This window comes from Triturus cristatus, chromosome 11 (genome assembly GCF_964204655.1).
Source record: "Triturus cristatus chromosome 11, aTriCri1.1, whole genome shotgun sequence".
Lineage (NCBI taxonomy): Eukaryota > Metazoa > Chordata > Amphibia > Caudata > Salamandridae > Triturus > Triturus cristatus.
The window spans coordinates 233196686-233221955 of NC_140594.1; positions in this window are offsets into that span (position 1 = coordinate 233196686).

Below are 25270 nucleotides of genomic sequence, written 5' to 3' on the forward strand. Positions count from 1 at the left end.
TGGCTTCAGGTGTGCAATACGTTTGTCATAAGTAGGACTGTTAGCGCTCTAGTTGTTCTCTAGAACACTCTGGGAAGCTGCAGTAGAACACAAAGGAATCAACTGACAGTCTCTGCCCTTGTTGGATGTACATGTTTTACTGAGAATGCCAGACTTCATTCTCACATGACTGAGAAAGATAATGTGAATTTACAGAAAATATTGTCTCAGTTTAGCTTATAGATCACCTTCCAAACCTCTGTGGGAAAAGCATGAGAAAATAGTTTTCTCTCAAACATGATTCATGATATCACAGCAGAAGGCTTTTTCACATGGTAAAATCACCTTGGAGCACACCACAATTCCTAAAATGAGTATGGTACCATCAACAAATGATTTATAATGTAACTAAAGTCTTAAAACCTTCTATTAACTGCAATGCTTTTTAATGAGGTGCTATCATGTATATTGGTCCCAAGATGGCTGCCAACACTTCTTGGATGAAGTACTGAAAGCCAATCAGATCTCACGATGAGATGTGTGGTTAGGCTCTGCCCAGATATATCTATCTTTTGAACTCTAATTTTCTCAGGAACTACTGAACGGATTTACACCATTTAAGCACAAGGCATGAGTCTGAACTGAGGACTACCTCTTTGCCAAATTTGAAGTAATTCCGTTCAGCAGTTCGGGCTGTAGCTGCGTCAACAGGTCCTCTGGGAAAATGTATGGGGAAAATGTGTTTTTTTCGCGGCCCCGCTTGACGAATCACCGTGAAATTTTCAGGATAGGAGTGGACCGGAGCTGGCCAAAAGTTTGGAAAATTTTGCGAAGATTCATCAATCGGCGCCAACGTTATTCCAAATAGAATGTTGCGGATTTCCTATGGAAAATAGGTCCTAACTATAACTACCTACTGGCGACTGCCAGTAGGTAATATATATATATATATGCCCGAGATCTCTTTGCAAATGGACAGTGTGACCGACACCATGATAAATTGATAAGTTGATTCATAGTAAAACGCGATTGATATTTTAAATTGTGTGTTATCCAGAGAGCATATCAGGAAACAGCAATTATTAGTGGCAATTATATGTAAGGTGGCATAATGTCATTGCAATTATGTGAAACTAAGAATAATTCTTCCCAATGAATCATTTCCTATAGTATGTACAGAGCTTTTAACATATACAATATGGAACTTTTTAAATATTATATATGTAAACCTATTAGTGATTCTAACTAATGGAATAAGGAAAAAAGTCGGTCTAATGAATAGGAATGATGGTGTTTCACTTGCGTAGTCTGTTCACTATATCTATTTGACAAAATAATCATGTGACCTTCACTATGTGTTTATAAGTGGTGTTTTTTATTAACTTCCCAGTGTGAAAAAGGCAAGTGTGCCGAAACGCGTCAAGCAAAGATAATAAACTGAAGCTGGATGGGGAAGCTCACCCAAGTGTCGGAGTCTGAAATTGGAGGTGGTTTGAATACTAAGCCACTAAACGCTGGGATAGTGGCGGCTCCGACGCGACCTCGTTCAGGTGCCTCTTCGATTTTCCTGGCAGTTTGTGGAGTCGTGTTTGTAAGCACAACGAAGATGGCCCCCCCAGCTCCTGGTAATATGAGCCCGAATTTGATATGCCGAGACTGCTGATCGTGATCGTGAGCTTTTGTTGAAAAGCGGAACGCGGGAACAGCGCAGCAAAAGGTAACGCCATTGGCCAATTCGTTTGAAGCAGTGGGGAGAGGAAACCGGGACATTGTTTACCGGCGGGTGAGACGAAACGAAGCTTACAGTTTGTTTAAGCGTAATTTGATGTGGGAAGCAGCTGCATTTTGAAACTGATACAGGTTGTGAAATGGAAGCATTGATGAAATTACGGGAGGAAGCCGCCGACTCAGCTTTTAACGAGAAAAGCGAGACAGTAACAGAACCAAAACGTGGAGTGGATTCCAAAGTAAAAGAAGGAGAAATTAATGTGCAACTATTGAAGAAGAAATTTGAAAAGCTAAGGCACAACGAAATATCCAAATGGTGGGAAGTGAAATCCCTGACGAAATACCTTGATGTAGGGAGAATTCCTCGAGGTTTACGAGTATTAATAGCCCCAACATACGAGAATCCTGATCCGGAGATGTTAGGAGAATGGGCAGCGAACAATGCCTGCGCCTCTGAAAATATGCTGAGAATATTGATCAAATATGGCGCAAAAGATCGCGACAAAATTCTGGCCGAAATAATGTTATTGGAAGAAGATTTAAAGAAACTAATGGATGAAGAAGATATGAAAAAATTTCAAACAGAACTAAACGCACGTCTGACTAAATATGAGCTATCCATAACGGAAAGAAAAGCAATAAAATTCCAACGGGATCGCCAAGACTATCAGAAAGGGCAAATTTAACTATAACTCACGCGACCGCAATCCTCTGCTGATGACGTCAGATATTACATCACTGTATTTAGACACTTATTTACCCATGTCTTCTTCCATTAATCTTTAGCTATACATATATTACAAATATTTATTTTTCCTAAAGACACATATGTCATCAGTGATGTAATATCTGACGTCATCAGCAGAGGATTGCGGTCGCGTGAGTTATAGTTGCCTGCACTAACTATAACGGGGGAATTTCATTGGTTTTTTACGAGTGAAATGTCCAGCTAACTATAACATGTGTGAAACCTATGGTTTTTTAAGTGAATTTGCAAGGTTTTTTAAATGCTAATTTGTAACTATAACGTGTGTGAAACCTATGGTTTTTTCAGTGAATTTGTACGTTTTTTTAAATGCTAAGTTATGTATTTATTAATTATTTTTTTTTCAGGTTTTTCACCATGCGCGCACCGTGCGCTTCGCGCACCGTACGCGCGCTGTGGGCGCTCGGTGTGCTTCGCGGACCAAGCACCCACGGTTCGCAGTGCGTGCAGTGCGCGCACGGTGCACGCACCTCGCGATTTAAAAAAAAAAAAAATGTTTTTTTCTCCCTTGGGGGTGCTTCTGTGACCCCCTGACCAAGGCTAGGGGGTCAGGAACTGTCCACTCTGCCCCCTTTTCACGTTCTCCACCTTTTTTTTTCACCCCCTCAGACTACGAGAGACAAATTGACGGCCGACACTTCCTGGTTTTGACCGATTCGAATGTTTACCGACATCTAACAACCAATCAGAATTGCGCGAGCGCACGGCAGGGTGCGCGCACAGTGCGCACACGGTGCGCGCGTATAGATATTGATATGCTTTTAAATGCTATTTTCTCAGGAAATACTGAACAGATTTACACCAGACCTGCAAAAGGCACTTCCTTGACCTTATGGCTACCTCTCTGCCAAATTTCACGTAATTCTGTTCAGCCGTTCGGGCTGTAGCTGCGACTAAAGGTCCTATGGAAAAATGCATGGAGAAAACGCATATTGGGAACCCCCCTTTTTCTCGGCCCCCGCTTGACGAATCACCCTGAGACTTTCAGGGTAGGAGCTGAATGGAGCGCTCCATTTGTTTTGAATATTTCGCGAGGATTCGTCAACCGACGCCAAAGTTATTCAAAATAGAATTTTGAGATTTCCTATGGAAACTAGGTTGTAACTATAACTATCTACTGGCGACCGCCAGTAGATGGTATATATATATATATATATATATATATATATATATATATATATATATATATATATATATATATATATATATATATATATGAGGTCCGCAAAGCAATAAAGACGCGCTCTCAGGACTCCAAGGAGGATATTTATTGCAGGTACAGGTTACGCGTTTCGGAAGACAAGCTTCCTTGGTCACACGAAGAGCCAAATACACACACCCCTTACATAGTGAGAAAGTACTAAACATAGACATGGGACAGCGTTGCAAAAAGTCTACTTCCGTAATGGAAGTGTGTCGGCCATCTTGTAAGGTCCACAGGTACAACACTTCTATACGAGAATTAGCATGTAAACAAGTAATTGCATAGTGCACACGAAAAGCATGGAAAGTGTCCTAGCTCGTATTCGCCCAGTACAGATAAATACTAATACCTCATAGTGAGAAATAAGGAAAATAACTGCCAAGTGACTCGACACTACTAAGTGAGAACCCTCAATCCATGCCAATAATGTACCGGGAAGTGGAGTAAGCACAAAGATGGGATTCAAAAGAAAAGCAAATAGCCCATACTAGCGCCAAGTGGCATAATGCTACAGCTGGGGGGGGAAAAGTAATCCCAAATGGGTTATAACACTCATACTGCTATTGAGACAATAGAGATAATGCAATGTATAAATGAATCCAGGGCTAGCATTATACTCCATGCAGAAAAAACACTGTCCAATATTCTATAAAATAGTGAAAAGAAGAGCTTATCTATACGTGATGATATTCTCTTCAGAGGATAGTGAAGAAAAGGGTAGGTGACCCGTGACGTGCACAGAATACCCAAAGGGCCCCTTCCTTTCCTCCTGTAAAGAAAAGAAAAGAGAACATAGTTTAGAATAATAAAATTAAAACATTACAATTACAGTTATTTGTACATAGATATGCATGCTATTGTGCAACATTTACGCTTTCATGAATATCAGAACATCAAAAACCATATGATTATGCTCCTAAACAGGAAAGACCCAAAACACAATACTCTCATCTCTCAGGGTTCCATGAGATGTGTTGATAACTCCTCATCTATATTGTGTCCTAGTGGGTACTTTGTCTCGAGATTAAGAATCCATTTAGATTCTCTCTTTCTGAGTACCAGCTCCCTGTTACCACCTCTAACACTGCTCAATACCTGTTCAATCACAAAGTACTTCAGTAACGAACTGTTGGATAAATGGTACTCAGCGAAGTGTCTGGCAACTGGATAATGAGAATCTTTGTTGTTAATGGCCCTGAGGTGTTCAAGGACCCGCTTCTTAGCCATATGAGTAGTGCTCCCCACATACCATTTCTGGCATGGGCATACAAGCACGTATATGGCATAGGTGGAACTGCACGTGAGGAACTGTGAGATGGTGTTTTTCTTGGAGGTATGGGGTACACTGAATTCGTTGACCATATGACTGGTTTTGCAGGCCTTACAGTGACCACATGGGAAAAAGCCTTTAAGGTTGTGCAAGGATGTAGTGTTGGATTCAGTGATATCACTATGCATCAAGATGTTTCTAAGATTACGTCCTTTTCTATATGTGATTTTGGGTCTATTGCTGATGGAGGGACCAACAATATTGTCACTTTTGAGGATGTTCCAGTTATCACTGAGAATTTTCTGGATTTTACTCGAGCTGTTGTTATATGTAAGAATCACTCGTGTTTCTGGCGATTCTACAGTCTTCTCCTTAGGTTTCAGGGTACTTTTTCTGTCTATGTCTTTAAGTTTAGAGACCGCTCTATCTAACACCCATTTAGGGTATCCACGCTCTCTAAACCGATTCAGCATAATAGCTTCTTCAATTTTATAGTTGTTCTCAGTGCTGCAGTTTCTTCTCGCTCTCAGTAACTCCCCGTAAGGGATACTCCATTTCAGAGTTTCTGGGTGGTGACTGTGAGCGTGTAGAATGCTGTTACCTGCAGTTTCTTTACGAAACAGTCTGGTCTCCAGTGTGTTATTCACAGCTCTAACTTTGAGATCAAGGAAATCTATTTCTTCCTTGTTGATATTATATGTCAATACAATGTTGAGGGTATTGATGTTAAGTTGCTGAATGAATTCTACTGCCTCTTCCTCACTACCTTCCCAAATAACAAAGAGATCGTCTATGTAACGCAGCCAAGTGTTGACTCTTTTGAGGTATTGGGAGAAGTCAGGATCTTCTCGCATGTTTTCTTCCCAAAGGCCCAAGAAGAGATTGGCGAAGCTAGGGGCAAAGGAAGTACCCATGGCAGTCCCTAGGACCTGTCTAAAGAGTTCACCATTAAACATAAAGATGTTATTTTGTAAACATAACAGCATCATATCAATAAGCATCTTAGTATGTTCAGAATACATGATATTTCTATCATTCAGAAAATGGGTACATGCACTGATCCCCTGATCATGATCAATGATAGTATATAAACTGGAGACATCCATAGTAATAAAGATATAGTTTGTTTGCCATTGTATGTTCTCCAGTTTACATAAGAAATCTTTGGTGTCTTTGACGTAAGAGGGGAGTTTGGTGACATAGTTTTGCAGGAAATAATCCACATATTTAGAGATATTCTCGAACACACTCCCCACTGATGAAACAATAGGTCTCCCTGGGGGAACAATGGGATTTTTGTGTACTTTTGGGAGGAAATATATGATTGGAAGTTTAGGATAATCTTTTTTCAAATATAAATATTCCTCCCATGTGATTATTCCTTCTCCTTGCCAGGCTGATAGTTTTTCCCAGGTTATCAGTATACTGTCATTGTATGTCTTGGTGTCTGTTTTTTCATAAAATCTGCTATTTTTCAGCTGTCTGTGTGCTTCCGTTATATACATGGACTTACTGAGCAGAACGACATTACCTCCCTTGTCCGCCGGGCGGATAACGATATCTCTGTCGTTAGCCAATGAGGAAATGATAGATCTTTGTTTAAATGTCAGATTACCACACATAAAATTGTGATTGTATTTCCCATGTTTGTATTCAATGAGAGCTTTGGTAACAACCTCATGGAAAGTATCTAGGTTGTCGTGTGGAAGGTTCGGATAAAAGATAGAGCGGGGTTTGAAAGGTGTAACAGCTGCTCTATCCGTAACAATATCTTGAATTTCATGGTTGTCACTCATATTATCACCTTCCTCGTTCTGTTCAAGATCTTGCATGGTGAGTAGCATGTTGGTATCAGCTATTGTTAGGGCAATTTGTTCGGTAGTAGTCCTAGCCCTGGCAACATCCTGCATGTTTCCCTTAAGTTCATGCCATTTTTTTAATTTAAGCTTTCTTATGAACTTAAAAATGTCTATTCTTGTGTCAGAATAGTCAAAGGCAGCAGTAGGGCAAAAGGTGAGACCTAAACATAACGTTTTCTTTTCTAGATTAGACAGGGTACGGCTTGTGAGATTCACGATAGTTTTGTTTACCATAGTCTCGTCCCACATGTTTATGTCTTCTTCTGCAAGCCCCCTTGCCTGGTTCCCATTGGCTTTGTTTCGTTTCTGTATCCTGTGTTTTCGTTTGCTCCTTCGTTGTTTGCTCCGCCCCTGCCTCTTCCTCTTCCTCTTCCTCTTCCTCTCCCCCGATGTCCTCTCCCTCTCGGTGTTGTTTGGGAGGCACTCGTTCTTGTCGTCTCTTTGTTTCTCCTCAGGGTCCGGTACTCGTCTAAAAAAGTCGCAGGGCGAGTTATTATTTCTACCTCTGAGGCTGTGCTTGAAGTGTGATCTGATGCATCATTTTCTGAATCGCTGGTTGTAGCAATATTCATGAGTGTATCATTTCTTCCTTCTCCAGGGACAGTACTTGGTTCTTTTGGCTGGAAATTGTAGAGATGGTCATACTTTCTGCTGTATGTCAGAATTCGACCACTTTCGTAATCAGTGCAGTCGCGATGAAGTTTACGTTGTTTCCTCAGTTTAATATCTTCTTCATACTGACTCATTCTATTTTTCATTTCTTCTATAAATTTAGTGATGGTTGCTTGATCAGAGTTTTTCTTAAAGTCTTCTTCTAATTCCAGGATATTCTTAATGGTAGCTTCCCTGTCTTCCCATGCGTATTTAATAAGGATACATAACATGTTTTTAGAGCTGACTGCTGAATTTTCAGCCCATTCCTCTAACATACGCGGGTTTGGTGATTCATAAGAGGGTGTTGTGTAAATACGTAATCCTCGTGGGACCATTTTTTTATCCACATAATACACTAACTGTACAATTTAGGAAGTACGAAAAACTCAAGAAAATGGAAATATCAAAGTGGTGGGAGGCAGTTTCCCTCCAGGATTATGTGGATAAAAAAATGGTCCCACGAGGATTACGTATTTACACAACACCCTCTTATGAATCACCAAACCCGCGTATGTTAGAGGAATGGGCTGAAAATTCAGCAGTCAGCTCTAAAAACATGTTATGTATCCTTATTAAATACGCATGGGAAGACAGGGAAGCTACCATTAAGAATATCCTGGAATTAGAAGAAGACTTTAAGAAAAACTCTGATCAAGCAACCATCACTAAATTTATAGAAGAAATGAAAAATAGAATGAGTCAGTATGAAGAAGATATTAAACTGAGGAAACAACGTAAACTTCATCGCGACTGCACTGATTACGAAAGTGGTCGAATTCTGACATACAGCAGAAAGTATGACCATCTCTACAATTTCCAGCCAAAAGAACCAAGTACTGTCCCTGGAGAAGGAAGAAATGATACACTCATGAATATTGCTACAACCAGCGATTCAGAAAATGATGCATCAGATCACACTTCAAGCACAGCCTCAGAGGTAGAAATAATAACTCGCCCTGCGACTTTTTTAGACGAGTACCGGACCCTGAGGAGAAACAAAGAGACGACAAGAACGAGTGCCTCCCAACCAACACCGAGAGGGAGAGGACATCGGGGGAGAGGAAGAGGAAGAGGAAGAGGAAGAGGCAGGGGCGGAGCAAACAACGAAGGAGCAAACGAAAACACAGGATACAGAAACGAAACAAAGCCAATGGGAACCAGGCAAGGGGGCTTGCAGAAGAAGACATAAACATGTGGGACGAGACTATGGTAAACAAAACTATCGTGAATCTCACAAGCCGTACCCTGTCTAATCTAGAAAAGAAAACGTTATGTTTAGGTCTCACCTTTTGCCCTACTGCTGCCTTTGACTATTCTGACACAAGAATAGACATTTTTAAGTTCATAAGAAAGCTTAAATTAAAAAAATGGCATGAACTTAAGGGAAACATGCAGGATGTTGCCAGGGCTAGGACTACTACCGAACAAATTGCCCTAACAATAGCTGATACCAACATGCTACTCACCATGCAAGATCTTGAACAGAACGAGGAAGGTGATAATATGAGTGACAACCATGAAATTCAAGATATTGTTACGGATAGAGCAGCTGTTACACCTTTCAAACCCCGCTCTATCTTTTATCCGAACCTTCCACACGACAACCTAGATACTTTCCATGAGGTTGTTACCAAAGCTCTCATTGAATACAAACATGGGAAATACAATCACAATTTTATGTGTGGTAATCTGACATTTAAACAAAGATCTATCATTTCCTCATTGGCTAACGACAGAGATATCGTTATCCGCCCGGCGGACAAGGGAGGTAATGTCGTTCTGCTCAGTAAGTCCATGTATATAACGGAAGCACACAGACAGCTGAAAAATAGCAGATTTTATGAAAAAACAGACACCAAGACATACAATGACAGTATACTGATAACCTGGGAAAAACTATCAGCCTGGCAAGGAGAAGGAATAATCACATGGGAGGAATATTTATATTTGAAAAAAGATTATCCTAAACTTCCAATCATATATTTCCTCCCAAAAGTACACAAAAATCCCATTGTTCCCCCAGGGAGACCTATTGTTTCATCAGTGGGGAGTGTGTTCGAGAATATCTCTAAATATGTGGATTATTTCCTGCAAAACTATGTCACCAAACTCCCCTCTTACGTCAAAGACACCAAAGATTTCTTATGTAAACTGGAGAACATACAATGGCAAACAAACTATATCTTTATTACTATGGATGTCTCCAGTTTATATACTATCATTGATCATGATCAGGGGATCAGTGCATGTACCCATTTTCTGAATGATAGAAATATCATGTATTCTGAACATACTAAGATGCTTATTGATATGATGCTGTTATGTTTACAAAATAACATCTTTATGTTTAATGGTGAACTCTTTAGACAGGTCCTAGGGACTGCCATGGGTACTTCCTTTGCCCCTAGCTTCGCCAATCTCTTCTTGGGCCTTTGGGAAGAAAACATGCGAGAAGATCCTGACTTCTCCCAATACCTCAAAAGAGTCAACACTTGGCTGCGTTACATAGACGATCTCTTTGTTATTTGGGAAGGTAGTGAGGAAGAGGCAGTAGAATTCATTCAGCAACTTAACATCAATACCCTCAACATTGTATTGACATATAATATCAACAAGGAAGAAATAGATTTCCTTGATCTCAAAGTTAGAGCTGTGAATAACACACTGGAGACCAGACTGTTTCGTAAAGAAACTGCAGGTAACAGCATTCTACACGCTCACAGTCACCACCCAGAAACTCTGAAATGGAGTATCCCTTACGGGGAGTTACTGAGAGCGAGAAGAAACTGCAGCACTGAGAACAACTATAAAATTGAAGAAGCTATTATGCTGAATCGGTTTAGAGAGCGTGGATACCCTAAATGGGTGTTAGATAGAGCGGTCTCTAAACTTAAAGACATAGACAGAAAAAGTACCCTGAAACCTAAGGAGAAGACTGTAGAATCGCCAGAAACACGAGTGATTCTTACATATAACAACAGCTCGAGTAAAATCCAGAAAATTCTCAGTGATAACTGGAACATCCTCAAAAGTGACAATATTGTTGGTCCCTCCATCAGCAATAGACCCAAAATCACATATAGAAAAGGACGTAATCTTAGAAACATCTTGATGCATAGTGATATCACTGAATCCAACACTACATCCTTGCACAACCTTAAAGGCTTTTTCCCATGTGGTCACTGTAAGGCCTGCAAAACCAGTCATATGGTCAACGAATTCAGTGTACCCCATACCTCCAAGAAAAACACCATCTCACAGTTCCTCACGTGCAGTTCCACCTATGCCATATACGTGCTTGTATGCCCATGCCAGAAATGGTATGTGGGGAGCACTACTCATATGGCTAAGAAGCGGGTCCTTGAACACCTCAGGGCCATTAACAACAAAGATTCTCATTATCCAGTTGCCAGACACTTCGCTGAGTACCATTTATCCAACAGTTCGTTACTGAAGTACTTTGTGATTGAACAGGTATTGAGCAGTGTTAGAGGTGGTAACAGGGAGCTGGTACTCAGAAAGAGAGAATCTAAATGGATTCTTAATCTCGAGACAAAGTACCCACTAGGACACAATATAGATGAGGAGTTATCAACACATCTCATGGAACCCTGAGAGATGAGAGTATTGTGTTTTGGGTCTTTCCTGTTTAGGAGCATAATCATATGGTTTTTGATGTTCTGATATTCATGAAAGCGTAAATGTTGCACAATAGCATGCATATCTATGTACAAATAACTGTAATTGTAATGTTTTAATTTTATTATTCTAAACTATGTTCTCTTTTCTTTTCTTTACAGGAGGAAAGGAAGGGGCCCTTTGGGTATTCTGTGCACGTCACGGGTCACCTACCCTTTTCTTCACTATCCTCTGAAGAGAATATCATCACGTATAGATAAGCTCTTCTTTTCACTATTTTATAGAATATTGGACAGTGTTTTTTCTGCATGGAGTATAATGCTAGCCCTGGATTCATTTATACATTGCATTATCTCTATTGTCTCAATAGCAGTATGAGTGTTATAACCCATTTGGGATTACTTTCCCCCCCCCCCAGCTGTAGCATTATGCCACTTGGCGCTAGTATGGGCTATTTGCTTTTCTTTTGAATCCCATCTTTGTGCTTACTCCACTTCCCGGTACATTATTGGCATGGATTGAGGGTTCTCACTTAGTAGTGTCGAGTCACTTGGCAGTTATTTTCCCTATTTCTCACTATGAGGTATTAGTATTTATCTGTACTGGGCGAATACGAGCTAGGACACTTTCCATGCTTTTCGTGTGCACTATGCAATTACTTGTTTACATGCTAATTCTCGTATAGAAGTGTTGTACCTGTGGACCTTACAAGATGGCCGACACACTTCCATTACGGAAGTAGACTTTTTGCAACGCTGTCCCATGTCTATGTTTAGTACTTTCTCACTATGTAAGGGGTGTGTGTATTTGGCTCTTCGTGTGACCAAGGAAGCTTGTCTTCCGAAACGCGTAACCTGTACCTGCAATAAATATCCTCCTTGGAGTCCTGAGAGCGCGTCTTTATTGCTTTGCGGACCTCATCTGAAATTGCCAGCTGTGCCTTACTGGCTTCACGCGCCACCGATCCACGGGCGGAGCTTCCAGGAAAGGCGAAATCACTATATTATATATATATATATATATATATATATATATATATATATATATATATATATTTGTTTGTTTTTATATATTTTTTTTCACTCAAAAAACAATAGGTTTCAGAGACATTATAGTTAGAAATTAGCATTTATAAAACCTTAGAAGTTCACTGAAAAAAACTTAGGTTTCAGAGACGTTGTAGTTAGTTGGACATTTGACTCATATAAAATCAGAGAAATTTGCATGTTATAGTTAGTTGAGCTAACTATAACTCGCCCACTTGCAATGCACTGCTGATGATGTCACATATTACATCACTCATGACATGGTCAGTGACATCACTCATGATATCACTGATGACATCTCAAATGACATCACTGATGACATCACTGATGACATCATCCAGTGAATGTGTTTTTCTGTAAACTGTAAATATTTTTCTTATATATCTATGCCAAGGTCTATTGAAGACTGAGTCGACGTATAAGTGCCTGAATGGATTATTTAGTAGATGCATGACTGACTGTATAAGTCACTGATTGAACGTATGTTACTGAATGCATGGATTTGTGACTAAACTGTGTGAATGTCTCTATTAGTCTCTCAGTTGGTGTGTAAGCAGGTGCATGGGTTGGTGAGTAGCTACATCAGTGTCTATATGGGTTATTGATTGTTTGTATGAGTATCTGTATGGGTGTCTGAGTGTCTATCTGGGTGGGTGGGGGGTGTCTGACTCTGTGCATACATGTCTAAATAGCTGTTTTGCTGGTTCTATACATTCAAAACTGCATCTCGGAAGGGCTGTATGGGTAGCTAACTGTGTGTACAGGTGTGGCGATTAGTGAATTGATGTCTCAGTTGTATATATGTGAGTAACTATATATGTTTTTAGACAGTATATGTGAGTGTTGGGGTGTTTAATTGACTATATGTGAGAGAGAGTGATTGCAAGAGTGTCTACATACACAAATGTGTACTTGTATTAGTGATTGTATAGGAGAGTAAGTATGTGATGGTATCTATATAAATCAGGGAAGTGGTATGTATATAAATAAGTCAGGTGGTGTGTATATATCTGCATAGGTGAGTACATGGGTGTGTGATTGATTTTTGGCATGACTGAGTAGATGTGTGAGTAACTGTGTGGATCAGTAGCACTGTCTGAATGTATGTATAGGTGTATGAGTGGATATTATACTGATGTAATGATGAGTGACAGCATGTATAAGTGACTGTATCAGTGTTTGTCTGGCTCACAATATATAGATAGGATGGGTATCTAGTATCTGGTATTGGTGTGTCTATGGTTTCGAAAATGTTAGTCTGTATTTTAGAGTGGGTGTATTAAAGGTTATATTAGCGTGTGAAGAGGTGTGTCAGACTATCACGTGGATGATGTCATCAGTGATGTCATCAGTGATGTCATTTGAGATGTCATGAGTGATGTCATGAGTGATGTCACTGACCATGTCATGAGTGATGTAATATGTGACTTCATCAGCAGTGCAACTAACTAAAACAGGCGAATTTCTATGGTTTAATATGAGTCAAATGTCCAAATAACTATAACGTCTCTGAAACCTATGGTTTTTTCAGTGAATTTCTAAGGTTTTTTAAATGCTAATTTCTAACTATAACGTCCCTGAAATGTATGGTTTTTTCAGTGAATTTCTAAGGTTTTTTAAATGCAAATTTCTAACTATAACATCTTTAAAACCTATGTTTTTTTCAGTGAATTTCAAAGGTTTTTTAAATATCAAACTACTATTGTGCTATTTGTCCTTACTACTGTTTTTTCTAACTTTCCAACTACATAAAATAAACTGCAAAACTACTATGTAATGCAATATATTTCACAAATTACAGTGAGTTTTTAAATAATACAAAATAATTTAACATTCAGAAAACTATTTTTTTCCTTTTTTTTGCTGTCATCAGCTACTACTTAACTTCACTATTCACAGTGATGTCAGAGTAGTTTCATCATAAACAGGAGGGGGGAAAAAAAACTAGATTGTTAAAACAAAAATCCCTCATTCTCACAAATATAATGCAAAATCATCACAAATAACACATCCAATACTATTTCCAATCTTCAAATCTTACCTTTACGTCGTAGTTTCTGTGAACATTTTCCCAATACACCAAATAATGTATCAAAAATTTCGCTTTGAAAGCATCCAGTATAAATTCCTTAAAGTATCTTTACACCTTCCCACGAAGCCGAATGGTGTATCTAAAATCTTTGTTTTAGAAATATCAAGTATGAGTTGGGTAATACATAAGGCAATCTCGGTTTTATTTCCAAGTGTGTATCATTGCATTGACTCCAACCATTATTAGACCTTTAAATAAACTGTATAATGTCCACTTGTGGTAGTACTTCCAGCATAGAAAACAATAGCAAATGTTGCAAACGTTCTTCCAGAAATAGATACTTGACTAGCAACAAAATGTTTAATTTTGGTTTCCACTTTTCTTCCATTTGGTCTACAGCGGTGTAGTATTATAATCAAATATTTTCCATATCTTTGTAGGCATAATGTAGATAGCATTGTTGATTTACAACGAGAACAGATCATCTTGTGATCTGCTTCTTTTAGTAATTTGGAAAATGGTACAGATTTGCAGTCAGGTATTGTCAAATATAGAAATCGTTCTCTGTCAACTATAGTGCTTGAAGTTAACAAACACTGTTCACATTTATGTTCCCAATTGTAACCGAGTCCAAATAAACTCTCAATCTGAATTCCTCCATCTTCTAGTACTTCAAGCATAACTACTAAAATTAATTGTGCATCTTGTTGTATATTAGCACTGAAAGTTAAAGATCCAGTACATATATCCAACAGTTGGCGAATACCAGAAGCAGAATGGATCTTACTTCTATCAGTTCTCAATTCTTGGAATAAAGTATAAAGTGCCGAACATAATCTTTTTTCCTGACCTTCCATAATTTCACCATAAACATCTTCAAGATAAAATATAACATTTAGAATAACATTACCATAGCAGTTGACACCAGAAGCATTTTCTAATTGGAATCCAACAACATCATCACTTGTTTGTATTTTCTGCTACTTTACATCTTTTCTTTTCTCTTGATTTTGTTTCTGCTTTCCAACCATAGTTGATTCTTCACCATGTTTGCGTTTTGAACACACAACACGTTTTTCATAAATAGGATATTCACCTAAACTTCGGGCAAAAAGCCTTCTCAAACGATTATATTCTCTTACACAATTAACATCCGCACTAACCTTGTTCTCATCAAAATCAATTAAAAACAAACCAGACAACGTTCTAACTCAAGATAATACAACATAAACATCTCTTTAAACACAGTTCTTCCTACATTTATCAAAGCAGTATCTACACTTAAACCTTGAGATTTATGAATAGTTATTGCATATGCTAAACAGAAGGGAAACTGTTTTCTACGAACATACAAGTCTTTTACAAGCAGAAAATGTACAGCACAATGCGCAATCTGTTTTACCTCTGTAATCTGATAAAATTCAACTTTCAAGAATTCAATTCCATTTCTATTTTGATATTTCACAAAATCAACAACTTTCCCCATTGCTCCATTCACTAAACCTTCTTCTACATTCAGATTACACCTCAAAATTACCCGACAGTTTAAACATACATCTAAAGATTTTTCTAAGCCAGCAGTTTTTGATACAGACTTTTCCAAAGAATCCAATTTAGTCTGTAGTTTTTCTGAAAGAAGAATTGTTATTCCTTGATGCTCGATTTTATCAACAGCTTCAATGTGAACTATTTCTTAATTTTCCAATTTCATAAGCTCTCTATTAAATGTATAACACTCTTTCACTGTAGGCATTAAGCAAACTATAGTCTTTTTTTCTTTCATTTTCTTGTACATTACTTCTGCTGGTGTGTTTTCATTTGTAAGTTCTTTAGTAGACGACTTTGAAAAGCTTCTTTACCATGTTTGCTTACAACACCAATTCTTACATCTTTTAGAATATTTCCATAATCTTCATCTCTTGCTTGTCGCATATTCTGAGTGAGTTCTTTATATTCAAAATTTAACCACAGATTCACATTTCCAATACTTCCCAGATATTTCTTTGTGTCTTCATGTAGACGAGTTTTAAACACTGGTTCTCCTTTTACAGTTGTTAGTTGTAGCAGATCTCCAAATACAATTAACTGTTTTCCTCCAAAGAGAACGTCATAATCTGTTTTTAATACCTGTTGCAATCTTTTTTTTTTTTTTTTTTTTAAACCGTTTATTACAGAATCCAAAAAATATACAAAGATGGGCCTACAACCTTCAGGCCGGCCGCTAGCAAACAGAAGGAGCATATAATACAGACAGTAGAACGCACGCTGCGGCAGAAGGGAGTTCACAGGAGTTGAAAGAGGCGTTGGCAGCCACACCATCCGGACCCCACACGACGGTTTCATTTTTATATAAATAACAACAAGAAACAAGTCCACAAGGCAACCCACAGTCGGAAACAACAGCATGTGCTCCCCTAGGGGGGGACCCCACCGATCCATAGGAATATCGAGGGGGGGAATAGGTCAGGACGGGGACTAAGTAGACTCATTGCCCAGAACCGGGAAGACAAACAGGCTAAGGAGACGGGGCCGGTGACGGATCAGGCAGTAGCGGCGGGGTACAGATTCCCCCACGGTAGGCGTTCCAGGGGCCCCATACTTTCACCCATGTCCCAGGCTTACCTCTCGCAACATACACCACCTTTTCCCGAAACATACACCAATCCATGTTGTCCTTCCACGCCGAGACAGTCGGCGACCTCTGGGAACCCCACAGTTGCGCAATGTCACGTTTGGCCACCATATATCCCAGAGTCGCCCACCACGTCTGCGGCACTGAGTAGTCAGTTGGCTCCCATACATTCAAAAGACATCTCCTCGCCTCAGGCAACAGCGGCACCTGCGTAACTACCTGCAAAACCTCATGCACACCACGCCAGAATCGCACCACCTCCGGGCATTCCCACAAAATATGGAGAAAGGTCCCCAAAGAACCACACCCACGCTTACACAACCCGTCCACAGCATAGCCCATACGCATCAGCCTCGGCCCCGTAACATAGACCCTATGGAGTATCTTGAGCTGGACGAAGCGAAGGCGGGCCGGTATGGCCACCTCTTTCGGAGAGGCCACCGCAGACACCCAGTCCTCGTCATCCAGCTCCAATCCATCAGCCCCCCACGCCTCACGAAGGCCGGTCAGCAGTCCCGAACGGTCATTGATGAGCTTTTTGTAAATTAATGAAATCGCGCCGTCCGGGACATGCCCATCTAGCACTCTATCCTCCAGAGGGGAGTACTCCGGGATGGAGGCAACATCCGGAAATACGGAGCACAACGCATGACGGATCTGCATATATCGAAAGTACTCCCTGTCCTGCAGCTGGAATTCTGTCTGCAGCACATCGAACGTTTTGAATCCCCCCCTCGTCCAGAGATCACCCACCCTGCTGATGCCTATCATGTCCCACCTCTCAAAGCCCTTCGAGGTCCACAGGGAGCCCAGCCTCTCAGATGCGTATAGTGGCGTCGCCCGGGTCAAGCGATCCTTCCACCCCATCGCCACGTTAGCCGTGTGCCACACCCGTACCATGACCCTCTTGGGGCCCGTCAGCCGCGCATCATGCGAGCTAGAATAAAGCGCCCGATTATAGTCACCACCCGGCAGTAACATTTTATCCATCTCAAAGGCCGGGTTTAGGGCGGGCCCGTAAAGGCCGTGATTGATCGCAGCCAGCTGGGAGGCCCAGTAATATCGCTTGATATCTGGGAGGGCAACCCCCCCGTCGTACCACGGGAGCGTCAGCTTCGCCAGGGCGATACGCGGCCTACCCTACCAGAACAGTCGGCGCTGCAAACTCTCCACCTCGCGAAAGTAGCGCGCCGGGACAACGTCCATTGTATTCTGCAAAGCGTACAGGAAACGTGGCAGCGACATCATCTTAAACAATGCCGCCCAGCCGAGCGGCGAGAGCGGCAAGCGCCTCCAACGCGCAACGTCCTCCTTCAGGCGCTGGAGGGGGGGAAGCAAGTTCTGTTTACATCGGGCCTCCGCGTCCAGGGTAATGAAGACACCCAGGTACCTAAATCCCCGCGGGGCGATCTGGATAGGACAACCCCGCGGAAGGATAGGATCCTCCCCAGAGAGGACATACACACACGATTTAGCCCAGTTGATGACCAGGCCGGAGTTGAGGCCAAATGACTGCAATACATCAACCAGTACTATCAGTGATTTACGTGGGGAAGCCAGGTACAGAAGAATATCATCAGCGTAAAGAGATACGCGGTCCTCATACTCGGGAGTCCATCGGAGACCACGAATAGAAGGATGCCACCGCAGCCACTCCGCCAGGGGCTCCAAGGCAAGCGCGAAGAGGAGCGGCGATAATGGGCAGCCCTGGCGCGTGCCCCTGCCCAGCTCAAACGGAGCCGACACTCTACCGTTCACAACCACCTGCGCCAGCGGTCCAGAGTACAACAATTTCACCCAACCGATGAATCCCGGGCCAAACCCAAACTTCGCCAGTGTCGCCCAAATATATGGCCACTCAAGTGTGTCAAACGCCATAGTGGCGTCCAGGGATGCCAAAATGGCCGGTTCCCATATAAACGGGACACGCGCGAGCACCCCATGTAAGCGCCGCAGGTTAAGCGCAGTGTTGCGATGAGGGATAAAGCCGGACTGATCCTGGTGAATCAAATCGCACACCACGCCAACCAGCCGATTAGCCAACACCTTGGCGAGAATTTTGGGCTCCGCATTCATCAGCGAAATAGGCCGGTAGGACGTGACCCGGTCCCGCGGCCTTCCCTCCTTGTGAATAACCACGATAGTAGCCAGACGCTGGTCTAGCGGGAGGGAACCCGCCGAACGGGCCGCGAGGAACATCGCACGGAGATGCGGCGCCAGCGTATCCGGTCGCAGCATGTACAATTCGATGGGAAGACCATTAGGACCCATGGCCTTGCCGGAAGCGACCGAGCGTATGGCGAGGGCAATTTCCTCAGAGGTTGGGGCGGCGTCCAACAACACTCTGTCCTCCTCCGAAAGGGAAGGCAGCGCGATATCCCTAAGCAGGGCATGGGAATCCTCTTCCGAGCGGGAGGACACCGGGGAATACACCCCACGGAAATATTCTGCAAAGCAATCGACAATTTCTTCCGGTTCAGTGACACACACACCATCCAGTTTCTCAATCGACGGAACAACTCGACTCGCTCTCTCCTTTTTATCCAGCCACGCAATCAATTTCCCAGCCTTATCACCCACATCATACGGTCTCCCCTGTTGCTCTCTACTGAGGCCCCTGGCCGCCTCCGTGACGAGGGCCTTATAGGCCGCCTGCTTGAGTCGGAGAACATGTAATTTGTCATCCGTCACTCCACATTCGAGGTCGCCCTCCAACTCAGTTATTTCAGTTTCAACACGGGTCACCTCCTCCCGCTCGCGCCTCCGGGAATGGGAAATAAGGGACAGGGCATCCCCCCGAATCACCGTCTTAAATGCCTCCCATAGCGAGACCGCCGATGACACCGACCCCACATTATCATCATAATATCGCTTAAGGGACTTAACCAACTCTGCGCGAATGGTGGGGTCACGCAGGTACCAGGGATTAATCGGGACCACCCTACCCTCTCCCCTCGGGAGAATATCGAAGTGCAATAAGAGCGGGGAGTGGTCTGAAATACCCCGCGCCAAATGGCGCACCTCCCCGATCCTCCCCGCATGCGCCGCCGGCACCAGGACATAGTCTAGCCTTGAGAGACTGCCATGGGCCCCGGAATGAAAGGTGTACTGTTTCTGCGTAGGATGTTTCAAACACCAACAATCCACCAGCCCCAAGGTATCCAAGAGGCCAGACAACCACGCTAGGGCACGGGGGAGATCCCTAGGGGGGTGACGGTCCTCAGTTCCAGAAACCACAGCGTTAAAATCCCCCCCAACCACCAGAATCCCCTCCGGAAGGCCAAGGAGGAGGCGCCCCAGATCCGCAAAGGTGGTCGTCTGCAACAATGGCGGGACATAGACAGAAACAAAAATAATCACTCTGCCCTCCATTCTACCCACCAGAACCGTGTAACGTCCCCTGTCATCATGGAGCACCTCATCAACTTCCAACGGGAGCGAGGTCTTGACCATGATGCCCACACCCCTTGAACCAGACGTGAAGCCCGAATGGGCCAGGAGGCGGTAGCCCCGTCGGTTCATAGCACGAAAGGAGTTGCCAATGAGGTGCGTCTCCTGCAGTAAAACTATGTCAGGTGAAATTCGTTTCAGGAACTGCAGGACCACACCTCGTTTTATCCTGTCCCCCAGTCCATTAACGTTCCAGGACAAAAGACTCAGTCCCCTACCCCCCATCATAAACGAAAGCAATCACTCGTCCCCCCGAGAGCACTTTGGGAATAACACAATGATACTTTTGCCTTGTGGTACAAATGAACAACACCCCACCCCAACCCAACCGCCCCAACAAAACTCCCCCCTCCCTGCACCCCTGCATGAGCCCAAACAGCCCCCCCAACTTGCAGTGTGCCTGTCGCCCCTATATAGTTGAAACTAGGTAAACCCCCTAGAGGAGGAAAGAGTACCCCTTCGAGACCCCGCACCACCTACAAAGGAGGGGGAACAAGTACAAAAAACGAGAGACCCTAAGCTTGGCCGAAAGCGGCAGCATCTTCGTCCAGAGTGAGTCCCAGTATCAGCACCTCAGTCCCGGTCCAGTGAGCCTTCTCCTCCCGCAGCCCCCCCCCGCCATCCCGATCCCGACCCCCAGGCAAAGTGTCCAGCCAGTCCCCGGCCGTTTCAGGACGGTCAAAAAAGTGAGTGCGACCATCCACCTCCACCCGCAGCCTGGCCGGGAAGAGCATGGCGTATTTTAAGTTCATGTCCCGAAGCCGCCGCTTGACGCCCAAGAAGCTCAGTCTCTGCTTCTGGACCGCTTGGGTGAAGTCAGGATAAAAGTTCACCTCCATGTTCTCCAGCTTGATCGGCCCTTGCAGTCTGGAGGCTTGCAGAATCGCATCCCTGTCCCGAAAATTAAAAATACGGGCAATAAGAGGCCGCGGAGGGGCTCCGACCTTCGGCCTTCCCCCGGGAACTCTATGAGCCCTCTCCACGGCAAAAAACTTACTCAGTCCCCGAGGCTGGAGATGGGTAGTGATCAGGTCCTCCACAAAAAGATCCGCCGCCGACTCCTCCCGTCCCTCAGGTACTCCGATGATGCGGATATTATTCCTCCGGGCCCGGCTCTCGGAATCCTCCAGGCGCCGATCCATGAGCGCACTCGCCTGACGAAGCCGGTGTACCTCCGTTTGAAGGGCCGCCACCTCAGTCGTGAGGCCCGACGCGGTGTGGGCCAAAGAATCGACCCGGTCGTTAGTCTTCGAGAGATCAGCTCTCACCAGGTTGACATCAACGAGGACCGCGTCGATTTTATGCGCTAAAGTGTCAAACCGCTGGCCCACCGAGGCCTCCATCTCAGCAATGGCGCCCATGACGTCTTGCAGAGTCAGATCTGTGGGCAAATCCGGGGCATCCGGGGGGCACTCAGAGGACTTGTGCGGTCCACCGGGAGATCCCTTCGGGAGGGTGTAGCGGTCCATGATGTTGGCCTGATGTGCGGCACCACGCCGGGTCGACTTGGCCTTCAACCGATCTCCATCTTGTTTCGTGGCTATCGTCGCGGGTCTCACACCCTCACCAGCCACGCAGTAAAAAGCAAGCAATCAAGGCCACGAGCTCCGGGGGGGCCACCCCAGGATGGCGGAGCGGGCCACAGCAGGCAGGCAGGCAGGGTCTCCCAGCGAGGCCACCCCAACACAAGGAGTGCCGCGATCCCACTTGCAAAGACAGCAAGGGGGCGCGAAAGTGAAAGTGAAAGTGCGGGGTACGCGACTCGCCAGGCCCAGCCCGCCGTTGTTGTTCACTTTGCCACCGGGTCGCCCCCAAACGCGAATCCGGGGTCAGGAGAGAAGTAGGCCGCAAACTTCAATCGGTGCTCACTCCGGCATCCGAGGTCCGATTCGAAAACGGGAAACGGGTACCACCTCGGCTCAGGCTCACCGACACAGTCCCCTCAACCGATGCAGGATGAAGACAGGATAAACGTAGGAGGTTGCGGAGGTCCTCGGGAGCCTCGCACCTACGCGGCCATCTTGGTTGCGCGCTAGGCTCCTCCTCCTCACCTGTTGCAATCTTAAGTGTACAAAAGCAAGCATTAAGTTTGAGACCATGCTCACCTCATCAATAATTATTAGTTTCATTTTCTTCAGCACTCTTGACGCTTCATGAGAAGCTTCTCCAGACAACTTCTGATATTGTAATTTACTATCATGCTCAACTGATAACATCAGTAATCTATGCAAAGTAACTCCTTTAACATTGTGTGCAGCTAATCCAGTTGGAGCTGTTACCACAGAACATGATTGTGAACAAGTAGTTTTTTGAAGATAACTGGTCCAAACTTTAATTAAAAAACTTGTACCTGTCCCAGCTTGACCACTGCTGTACATCAGAAGAGGTTTAAAAGATGAACACACACATTCTTTTTTTTCATGCAACAAACCATGTTCTATCTGTTCTCTCACTTGTACATATATTTATTTTTGTTCAACATTTAGTTGGTCTTCTAACTTTTCCAATGTAATTTTCTCCTCATGTGCTTGTTGCATTGCAATTTTGACTTCATGCATAGCAATCGCTGCTTCATTTTACAGTATTGGTTGTCCAAGAGGATCTTGACTACATTGACCACTACTTTGACTATCTTGAGAACTTTCATTAGCTATTTCAGCTGTAATAGTCTTTTCCTGTTCAACGTCATCATTCAACATTTTTAAATATGTAGGGAAAATTGTACATGCAATGGTATCTTTACATGCATTAAAAGAATCTTCATAGCAGTCAAATTCTCCAAGTAATTCACTTTCGCTACACCATGGTTTAAAGAGTTGGAGAAGTGCTAAATAGTAAAATTCTCGCTTATCTGGAGTTTCACAACTGAGTTTCTTGTGGTTTATAAGATTACCCTTTGCATGTTTTACTAAACAACCATGACATCCAACTACTGCATATTTTCCTCTTTTTAAATCTGATTAACATTTCTTTTGAAGCTGTAATGTTGAAGTAATTCATACAGACATAGCTGTTCCAGATGTCGATTCCTTTTCGGATAGTATGTGTCTAACATATTAGTTTTAAGAATGTCTGTACTGTCTGGTTCATTCGCTGCTAAGTATTCAATTTCTTCTAATGATTTCAACACTCTGTTCCGTGAGCAGGCAAGACCTAAACTTACCCAAATGATTCCTCGAGACTTTGAATATAAACTTGAAGAGCACAAGCGGTCTGAACATTCATAGGATCCAATTTGTCAGTGGGAAAGCATTTTCAAAGTAAAGCTGTACAATTTTTTGCTAACGCTTTACTCTTGGGCAATTTCTTCCCACATTTGTTTCATCTCTGTTTTTTCTGATTTTGTTATGTACGATGTAACATAACGGGCAACAGCAATTGAGTTATCTGCAACATACTGGATGTCCATATTCGCGTTCCACATTTTTAAAATGACTGGATTGTAGTCATTGATATACTTTGACACTTCTGTTCTTTTTGAGTTGTAGGTATTCTTTGGAGATTTCCGAGTTATTGTGTGCCTTACAGACGAAAAAAAAAGAATTTACTCTTCCTTTACAAATGACTGGACGTGGAAAACCAAACCGACATTTGGGTGCCGATTCCAATCCTGTAAAACCCGGGTATGATTCGTCATACGGAGCGTATTCTCCATACGACTCGTCCCCAGGAAATCCAGCGTACAATCCAGCAAGTACGATTCGTACAGAAATACCATTTCCGTACTATTTGTACAAAACACCGTACGGCTAAAAAATACCTACGAGTCTGATCCTGGACAGCTTGTACGCGGCGTCCGTACGGAGTCAAGCAGCGTTTTACGGACCAGCAAGTACGATTCGTCCCTGGTTACTAATGTCCATCAGAAACCTACTGACAAGAACTCCCCCCTCCACTACAGATCCTATCACCCCAGGGCTTTGAGGGATAACCTGCCTGTAGGACAATTCCTGCGATATCGCAGGAATTGTTCATCAACTGTGGACTTTGTACAACAAGCAGGCATCTTGTCGTGTAAACTGGAGGCACGAGCATATCCTACCAAGGTTATTAAGCAGGCTAAAAAACGAGCCCTTAACACCCCTCGAGCTGCCCTCTTGGAGAGAACACCGAAGACCACAGGGGATTGCATCCCCGTAGTCACCACCTTTGGTCCCTTGTCGACTCAAATTAGACAAGTGATTAGGAAACACTGGCCACTACTTCACACCTCGACCATGACCATGCCCCAACCTCGCTTTGCTTTCAAGCGTTCTACCAATTTACGTGATCGCCTTGTGCACTCACGACCTAAGTGTGAGATTAAGACCACAGGGATTCCGCCAGGACATTACCAATGCGGCGGTTGTACTGTGTGTGAATTAACCACTCCAACAAAGAGTGTCACACTGGCAGGTGGCAAATTTGGTATTTGAATGCATTTAGCAATTGCAATACGAATAACGTCATATACAGACTGACGTGTCCATGTGGCCTCCACTATATTGGTCTTACTACACGCAAAGTGAAGGTCAGAGTACAAGAACACCTGAGTACTATTCGTATGGGGAAATTAACCACAAAGTTGGTCCAACATTTTGTGACGGCCAGACACAGTCCTTGCGAATTACGTTGGGTAGTATTGGAGCGGGTCTTGGGTGACATTTATAACATGGATGCCAGATTAACAACTAAGGAGGCACGTTGGATTTACCAGGAGAGAGCAGACCAAGATGGCTTAAATGATTTCATTGAGTGGAACAAGGTAGTGAATCAATAATCTATGCTTGACTACAACCTCACTCAATATAACAACAATCAGGGATTCTCAGTGCAGTAGATGGTCACATACACACACTGGAACGGCAGTTGGGGTAGCCTTTGTAGTTTCTACATACCATCTGAGTAATTGGCTTGCGACATCGAGGGGGCCAGTCAACAGTCCGGGGCAATACCGGGAACTATGGGAACGATACATCATGATGTCCGGATTGTAAATAAATAAATAACATGTTGGGCCTTGAACTTGTGT